The sequence below is a fragment of the Rattus rattus genome, chromosome 1 (genome assembly GCF_011064425.1).
Source record: "Rattus rattus isolate New Zealand chromosome 1, Rrattus_CSIRO_v1, whole genome shotgun sequence".
Lineage (NCBI taxonomy): Eukaryota > Metazoa > Chordata > Mammalia > Rodentia > Muridae > Rattus > Rattus rattus.
Genome location: NC_046154.1, coordinates 164626443 through 164636138, shown reverse-complemented (window position 1 = coordinate 164636138; position 9696 = coordinate 164626443). Strand labels below are relative to the sequence as shown.

The 9696-nt window shown below is 48.9% G+C and overlaps 1 pseudogene; it reads left to right on the top strand.

The window, feature by feature from the left end:
* The first annotated feature begins 4208 nt into the window (after window positions 1-4208).
* The window catches only part of LOC116911251, an 80462-nt pseudogene continuing 74974 nt past the window's right edge, over window positions 4209-9696 (top strand).

Below are 9696 nucleotides of genomic sequence, written 5' to 3'. Positions count from 1 at the left end.
AAAAAAAAAAAAAAAAGTGAAAAAAAAAAAAAGATTGGGCGATTCATTGAAATTCTTTAATAAAGGCAGAGGAGTTAGGGGTGAGAAGGGAATGTGTACCCTAATCAGACCGGCTACCCCAGTGACTTCCCTCAAAGGAAGGACCAGAGCTGGGCTAGGCTGGGTTGGGAAAGAAGTGGGAACAGGCTGGCTGTAGATCCAGAGCGAGTGGTTGGGGGTGCGGTGGGGTGAAAGTGGGTGCCGGCATAGGGCAGCTGGAGAAGCCTGCAGCTGGCAAAGGAGGGGAGGAGTCTGGGGGAGCTGAGAGAGGAGGCTCTGGGGAAGTCTGGTGAGAAGAGGAAGCTGAAGAGGCTGGGGAAACGAGAGGCTTTCAAGGCTGGTCAGGGATGATAATAAGGGGGAGGTTCATTGGCCAGATCAAGAATAGCAGAAGTTTCTTCCGGTTGAGATTTCATGGCCAATGGGAGCTGAGTTGGGCACAGGAGGAGCAAAGAGAAGGGTTGGAGTGAAGATGAGAAAAGGTCTGGACATAGAGAACTTCCTTCCATTTCCAATCTCTGGTAGTAATTTTGAGGATCCTTTAAAACAGTGGGATCAAAAGTGCTGTGGGGCGGACACTTGGGTCGTTGCCTAACAAGTAATGGGGCCAGACGATCGCAAAGGTGGATAAGTTTGGAAACCTTTAAGTCAGACTCTTAGATTTAGGCGTTTGAGGTTTTCCAGGAGACGTCCTAGTGGGAGCCTGGAGACACGGCCGAAGATGAAGCACCCTTTGGGTGAGTAGAAGCTAGTAACTTGCTCGTTCCTGCGTCCCAAGGACAAATGCGGTAGTTGGAAATGACTACCAGGTCAGATCAGATCACCAGGTCGTCATGGGGTGAACTTGGTGCTGAACTCAGGCCAGCGCCTGAGCTGAGACAAGGAGAATGACTCACGCAGCAGTGAGAAAAAGAACCAACTCAAAAGAGAGAGGAAACCCTCACCCAAGGGAAAACGTCCTAAAATGAGGAGTCAGCGAGGTCAGTCATAAAGACCATGGACTCTGTCTCTGGAACCACTAGACAGTGGCCAGCCATTCCTTGGGACCAGGTACCCTGCATGCTGACTTGGGCAGGAAGCTTACCAAATCACCGGTGTTTGGATGGAGAGAAGCGATCCAAGGACCATAAAGTGAGCCTGTGTAACAGGCAGAGTTGTTGGAATGATGTTAAGGCCTGTGGGTGATGTTAAGGCCACATGGTGGTGATGGAACTGTGAGCCCATCCGGAACCCGGAACATGGAGTCTAGCAGCACCAATGTTAGAAATAAGCAATGTAGTCCCGAACAAATCACATCACACCACACAGCAGGTCTTATGTGGGAGGTTTATTGGGAAGGGGTCGGAGGCGGTCTCCAGGAGAGGGTGGAAGGAAGCGGGGGGGGGGGGGGGGCGGCGGCTTTTACCTGGGCTGTGACACATGCGCAAAGGGTCGTATGCCATGGCGCATGTGCGAAGAGACAGATGCAGGAGCGACTCTGTAACCTAGAGATAATCTGTCTCCTCGTTGGGTCCGGGAGCTGGCTGTAAAGATGCCAGATTGCTGTGGAAGTCGCTTCTAGCTGTCCACGGATGTGCCTGATGCTAACCATCAACCCTAACGTGGCTTTGTGGGACACTTCCGTTGCAAGCACGGTTCCTCACTTGTCAGCTCAAAGCACATTTGTGTGAACATAATACCAACCAGTTCATTTACTACCCCGTTTTGGAGATTTAGAATCACTGCACCAACATCTGCTCTGGGGTTCTCCTTGACGGCTTAAAACCAGCAGAGAAACAGAAAGGAAGGAACCCCTCATGCAGAGACCCCAAGAGTGTGAGGTTACTTTGCTGTGTAACTTATTGTGAGCTAGTATTAGTATTCTCGGGAGGAGAGGCCCACCTCATGAAGGATCTGTTACATCTTAGCATTTCCCTGGGGACCCGGCTTCTAGCATAGATAGACATTTTGGGGGAAACAGACCAGAAGGGGAAGGGCTGCAAAGGGGCCTTCCTTGTTGCTAAACTGTGTACTTTTCCGATGGTTGTGGCCCCACTGAACTGAAAATACCTTGGTATGAGCCTGCCATTTCTCCAAGGACAATCTGAGATCTTGGGTCAGCAGCTAAGGCCACGGAAGGTATAAAGGCCAGCAGGAATTGTGGCTTTCCTGAAAATGGTGTCCAAGGAAGCCCCGCCCCCCAATTGCCTTTGAGAATAGCCCTTCGTTCTGGCCTCTCTGATCAGTGAAACCAGGAAGTTATAATTCACCAAGGACTTTTGCAAGATTGAGGCCATAATCTCTTGTGACCTATACCTATTGTCTTTAGTTTACTTTTTAGCACCCCACGGGGCTAAGCATAGTCCCCTCTCTGGTTGGCTTTCAGGGGGAAAATGTATCCTCCAACTAGTTAATGAACTTCAGCAAGGCCTTAAGGTTTAGAGGTGCACAAGATGGCTGACCGCTACTGATTTTATTTGCACTCCAGCCTTCTCTCAGCCCAGTGAGAGAGCCAGGTGCTCTGAGCTCTGCCTCACCAAACACTTGGCCCTGGCCACAGTGTGAATCTGTGAATCTCTTTCGACCGTCCACGTGGTGCCGGGCTCCTCTTAGACACTCAAGCGCAGGGGCTGTGGATGAGGGGAGGGAATTTCAGTGAGTCCCTGGAAGTCATTCAAGCCGATATCGCTCGGTTCTTGATCTGTCGTTTATTGATGCACCCTGTGTGCAAGGATCTCCCTAGTATGGAGCTTGCTCCGGGGAGCACAAAGCCCAAGGAAAGGGGTGGAGTGAGGAGATTGATTAGAATGTGTGTGTGCAGGGGGGATGTGTAGGCCTTTGTGCGGAGGTGTGAAAAATGTTTCATGAGAGCTTGGCATGAGAAACTGCCTTTCCCCCAGACTCCCCCATACGGAACATCCATGTCAGAGATTCCTCACTATCCCAGCTATGCAGTGACCACCTTGGTCCCAATCAGCTTGTGGGGAAAGGGTGGTGGGTTGAGCTACCCTGAGCTGAGGCAGGGCATCAGAAGCTCACAAGCTGGCCTGTCAGAAACAGAGAGGCTTGCCTACGCCAAGGCAGAAAAGAGAAAACTGTCCTCCTGATCTCGATTGGCGAGCACCTACTCTTGTGATTACCAACCTACTTCTATGCTAGAAAGTATTACTCTATTCATGAGGGCCAGGTCCCCAGGCCCTGGTCACCTCATAAAAATTTTCTCTCAACAGTGGCACTTACATTTCATGGTAAGGTAGGTGTGTGTGTGTGTGTGTGTGTGTGTGTGTGTGTGTGTGTGTGTACATGTGTGTATATGTGTATAAGTGTGTGTGTGTGTGTGTACATGTATGTGTATGTGTGTATAAGTGTGTGTGTGTGTGTGTGTGTGTGTTTCAGATCCAGAGGACAACATTGAGTTTTGTTCTTCAAACACTTTGCACTTAAAAAAAAATTTTTTTTGAGACACAGTGTTTTCACTGGCTTGGGATAGGCTACACCAGCTGGCCAGTGAGCCCGAAGGCAGCATGGGATTGCAAGTGCTTGCCACTGCTTGCAGGGCAAACATCCTGATATCTTCCCAGTCCTCTGTGCATGAGCTTTCCAGGGGCATTCAAACCTCAGCACCAGAGCCCAGGAGGATGAGGCTTCCCATGATGCAGTGCTGCAGCCCCACACGACTCCTGCCTCCACACTACTGACTTTTTGCAGGTCTCTGTCCTCTCTAGAGTTGCTGATGCTTTTGACTGGACTCTGTTCTATGCAAGGGACACAAGATCACAGTGTAGATCTGATATTTGCGCAGGGAGGGAAGGAGGGAGGGAGATGCTATGTAGCTTTGAGAGAGCCAGGAGGGAATCCCAGGAGCTGGAGGGAGTTTAGGAAGGGGAGGAGAGGAGGTGGGCAGGATGCTAGCACACTCATTGAAGGAGCCCTGAGGCCAGTGTGTGCTTTGATATGCTAGTAGGGGCCACAGTTATCCATAAACCCTGGAACCTCCAAACAAAGGTCCTTATGTGACCTCCCTTTGGATCTAGAAAGTTTGGGCTCAGTTGCTGGCTGAGGAGCCCTGGGAAGGCAAGGCCTAGTTCAGGTGCTGCAGATTTTGAGGGTGTGGCTGGCTGGTGGTTATCAGTCACCCACACCCTCCCACAAGGCTCTCCCAGGGAGATCTCAGCACCTGCATGAACAATATGGCGGAACTGGAGGGACCCAGAAAGGGTCGCCTGACCACAAGTGAGTCACTTCCTTTGCCTTCCCAAATACTTTACGTTTGTTGGCCGATTAAATGAGGAACTGTGTGGAGGATGCCTGCCACAGGACACTAGCGTTGGGGGGATTCTGGAGAAAGTTGGATTTATCCTCTGAAAAAAAAGGGGGGGGGATAATAACAATTTTTAACTTAGTGGGTTGTGGGAACGAGATGAGATAGTTCAACACAATGGCTGCTATGCTCAAGTGACCTGAAGAGGGCAGCATCCCCACAGAAATCCAACTGAACCCAGCCTTTCAGAATAAGGTGTTCAAAGGCTCAGAACAGTGATACAGAGAGGACCGGCAGCGTCCCCGATATGAAGAACCTTTATCAGTGGGTGGGAAAAATCAGGCAGGATCAAGAAAAAGAGCAGGAGTTTTCAGTCCAAAGGCTCATGTGCACTTAACGGTGAGAGCTTACCAGGGGATGGAACCTTGGGCTTTGCTCACACTAGGCAAGCATTGAGTGATAGACAGGTCAGGGTCTGTGCCAGGCACGAAGAGCTAGAGAAGCATACAGTTAATTGACTCTATTCCCAAGTGTAGGTGACTTTGGGCTGGTCCATAGCCTCTGGTGACTTAGTTCTCCCAAGCATAGGTGAGACTATTCTCAATTTACGTGGCTGCTAGGCTGAGTTCATATTTGTAGAACACTCAGGGCAGGTGCCCCGCAGTCACTGAGCACTAACCTGTTGTTTTGTGTCATTGTTTTCCCTGCTCGTCTGAGCTGGGGGTTTGGGGAGCCAAGTGTGTGAGAAGCCGTGATTGCCTGGGGTGCTTGAAGCCAGATGACAAATTTTCATCAGCGGATGATGGTTTTGTTGAGCTGAGCTGAGCTTAGTACCTGAACCGATACATATCCAAAGACTTCTTTATAAAGAAATGTGATTGTTGTGAAAGAATGCAAAAATCTGTGTGAAATAAAGAACTTTCAAAAATCGAATTTAGGACACTCAACCTGCTATCTCAGCGTTGACTCAGGAGTGAGGCAGGAGGATTGCTTTGAGTTCCAGCCAGTCTGGTTGTCCCACAAAGTAGGTTTGAAGGCAGCCCAGTCCAGCCAGACTGCATAGCGCCATCCTGTCCTCCTACCCCAAGTTGAATGCCCTCCTCCCTCCTCCTCCTCCTTCTCCTTCTTCCTCTCTCTCTCTCTCCTCTCTCTCCTTCTCCTCCCCTCTCCTACCACCTTTCCTCTCCTTCCTTCCTTCTCCCTCTCTTCTTCCCATCTTCCTTACCTCCTTCTTTACCCCTCCCCGCCCCTACTTTCTTTCTTTCCCTCCCTCCCTGCCCCTTTTCCCTTCCTCCCTCCTTCCCTTCCTTCTTTCCCCCCTCCCTTCCCTCCCTCCTTCCTTCCCCTCCTCCTTTCTTCCTTCCTCTCCTTCCTCTCTTCTTCCCTGCCCCCTCCTTCCTTTTTCCTCCCATTTCCCTCCTTCCTTCGTCCTCTCTCCCTCCCTCCTTTGTCCCATCCTTTCCTCTCTCCCTCTTTTATTTCTTTCTTTTACATATTTTAGTACTGGGGAATGAAGTTAAGAACCATTAGAGAGTACCTAGGGAAGAGATGCTTCAACTCTCCCCCATCCCAGAAGCATGCACTGGCTTCGGCTGTTTCTGTTGGGGAAAGGTCGAATAATTATGATAATTTATGGTGAGTTCCCTTCCCTGAGAGGTTTTCCTGAGTCTGGCTTCCTAGAGTCTGGACTTCGCTGGCACTGTCAACTGTTCTTAGACACGGAGCACACGTTATTCACATAGATAGGTACCGCTGACATTTCCGGTCACCAGTGGGCAGGAAGCACATTTGAGGTAAGCTCTCCATAGTGCTGACTAGATAGCAGGGATTTTAAAGAGCGAGATAACCTAAGTTGTTCACCTCCAATCTTGTTGGGCCACTGGAGAAGACTGGGGCATTCAGGGAGATATGGTTTCCGGAACCATCTGGATCTCTCTGACACCCTCTCTTGCTCTCTGTCCGCTTGCTCCCCCTTTCTGTCAGGTCTTAATGATTTTACATTCGTCTCGTTCTTGTCAGGTGGTTTGCCTTCACTGACAGCTTTACTAAGGTGCAATGAAGAAGCCACTTAATTTCTTAATAGATGAATTTAGACTCCTTCCTCCCCCTCTATACCCCCATCCCCACCCCCTGCCCCACTTCCTTTCTCCCACTTCCTCCGCCTCCTTCTCTAGAGAACCTGGGGCTCACTGGGCAAGAGGTTCCCCACTGAGCTACAAATCTAGCCCTAATTTTAATTTTTGAGACAGTGTTTCTTTATATGGCCCAGGTGATTTTGAACCTGTGATCTTCGTGGCTCAGCCTCTCAGGCAGCTGGGATTAATTTGGACGTGCCACAGCTGGCCTGCCCTTTCTTTGAAGGCTGTTTGCTATCCCTGAAGGACAAGGGCCATTTCTCCTGTCAGGCAGCTGCAAAATACTAGAAAGTTCATCTAAAGCAGGACTGTTGGCTCACACGAATAGAGACGATCCCATGGCAAAACATATGGAGACTCAGGATTCAAAAAGTCCTCCTTGGATATGATTTTTTCCCTCCTCACTTTTAAATTTTGTGTTTTTACACTATCACCTATCTATCTATCTATCTATCTATCTATCTATCTATCTATCTATCTATCTATCTATCCATCTTCTATCAATTATCTATCAATCATCTACCTACCTTTCATCTATCTATCTATCTATCTATCTATCTATCTATCTATCTATCTATCTATCTATCTATCTATTCATCCATCCATCTATCTATCTATCTATCTATCTATCTATCTATCTATCTATCTATCTATCCATCTATCTATCAATTATCTATCAATCATCTACCTACCTTTCATCTATCTATCTATCTATCTATCTATCTATCTATCTATCCATCTATCTATCAATTATCTATCAACCATCTACCTACCTTTCATCTATCTATCTATCTATCTATCTATCTATCTATCTATCTATCTATCATCTACTCTGTGTGAGCAAGCAGGGATCATGTCAACTTATGTGGAGGTCAACTGACAACTCACAGAAGTCAGTTCTCTCTTTCACCTCATGGCTTCAGGGGATCAGGTCAGGTTGACAGGTGTGACAAGTGTGACAGGTGTGACAGGTGTGGTGACAGGTGTGACAGGTGTGACAGCTGAGCCATCTCACCAGCTACTCTAAATCTCCATTCTGACCTCTCTGCTCACCATCATCAGCTTTTAATGATGGTAAGACGGCTGGAGTTGCTCTGTCCCCTGGGACCCTCCGATTAGAAACCCAAGTTTGCTTATGTGTGTCTCGAACTTTCCCAGCAAAGTCCCCCTGGGGCCCACTGAGCAGATGAGATTTTGCAGCTATTCCTGAACCTGTCACCGGGGCTAGGGGACTTGGAGGAGTTCATTGGCTTGGCCATGTTAAGACTCATCCTGGGATTCCTATGACAGGAGAATTTTGACAATCCCAAATTGTCTCGTGTTGATAGAAAAAGAGGGCAGCTGCAGGATGCCAAAGCCAAACGAGACATCCATGTTTTTCTCATAGGCTTTTGGTGCAGGTGATGAGAGGAACAATGATACAGGAGAAGCGCAGGGTGCTGGGTGGTCAGTGGAGCTCATTACAGGGGGACCCTTTGTCTGGTAATGCTGTGGGGTCAAGTTATCTTTTTTTATCGAATTGTCGAGATTTTGCTCCTATCGCTGTGCTCCTCAGCTCAGATTCTCATCTCTGGTCCCTCCCTCTCACAATGGATTTAGTTCAATGTCTCCAACTGGCTTTTGATCATATTCACTTACGTATTTCAGTGCAACCCATACCACACACCAAAGACCCAACTGGCCATTTTGATCCCATCACTGTGGCTCTAGAGTCATCAACCTGCCTTCGAGGCCCTAAAGTGCACTGATGCTGTGGCCCCCAAACTGCATGGATGCTGTGGTCCCCAAACTGCACTGATGCTGTGGTCCCCAAACTGCACTGATGCTATGGTCCCCAAACTGCACTGATGCTGTGGTCCCCAAACTGCACGGATGCTGACTGGCCTCAAAAGTGTTCCGCTCAATGCTCTACCAGCTTCCATTCTCATTGATGTCGAGACTGTTTCCCTGCCCTCTTCTGCTGCCTTTAGCCTGAGCCTTGCTGGGCATCCTGCAATCGATGAGGATGGTGACATTCTGAGTCCTACTGCCTGGTGTCATAGATCAGCTAAAGTCTGCATGGACTAGAGGAACCGAATCCAGCCCTCCAAGCCCCAATTCCTCATCTACAAAATACAGCTCTGTCTTTTCAAAAAACATTTCCCTTTATTTTCTTCCTGTATGACCGCTTTAGCATGTCTGTGACCACATGCGCACCTGTGAAGGCCAGAGAGGGTATGCGATTCTTTGGCACTGAGTTACAGTTGGGTGTAGGCTGTGCTGGGTGCTGGGAATCAAACCTAGGTCCACTGGAAGCGTGATCTTAACCACTCTCAGGAGTCCTCAGTGTTCGCCATCAGACACCTTCATCTAGCAGCATGGGAGCAGATGCAGAGACACACAGCCAAACATTGGGCAGAGAGAGAGAGTCCAATCGGAGAGTGAGTACCCCACCCTGCTCCCAGAGCTGGGGGGGACCCAGTGGAAGAGGGGGAGGAAGAATTGCGGAAGCCAGAGTAGTCAAGGACACCAGGAGAACACAGTGCACAGAGTCAACTAAGCGGGGCTCACAGGGGCTCGCAGGGACTGAAGCAGCAAGCACAGAGCCTGCGTGGGTCTGTGCTAGCACCTCTACCAATAGGGTGTGGTCGTTAGCTTGGTGCTTTTGAGGGACCGCTAACAGTGGGAACGAGGTGTCTGGACTCTTTGGATTTCTCTTGGGATCCCTTTTTCTACTAGTGGGTTGCCTCAGCTAGCCCTGATATGAGGGTTTGTGCCTAGTCTTGTGGTAACTTGTCATGCCCTGTTGGTTCAGGTTCTATAGCTGGGAGGTCTGTTCTTCCCTGAGCAGGAATAAAGGAGTCAGCCTGGTGGAGAGGGGAGGTGGTGGTCCCAGGTGAGGGGATGGGAGGAGTGTGAGGGGAGGAGGGTGGGGATCGTGGGGTGAGATGGAACACTGCCATCAGGATGTATTGTATGAGAGAAAAAAAAAACCCAAAAAGAGAATCTTCAATGCACTTCACCACTGAGGAATCTCTCAAGCCCATCCAGTTTTTTTTATCTATCTTTTTATCTATCTATCTATCTATCTATCTATCTATCTATCTATTCATATCTATCTATCTGTATGCATTTATTTGACATTGTATGTATGTATGTATGTATGTATGTATGTATGTATGTATGTATGTATGTGTCTGTCTGTGTCTTCCCCACAGCTGTGATTTAGGGTGAGCTGGCCGACTGTGTCGAAACGCCGCTTTCACACCTGTACGGGATCATATTGCCTGACAGCCACTTCTG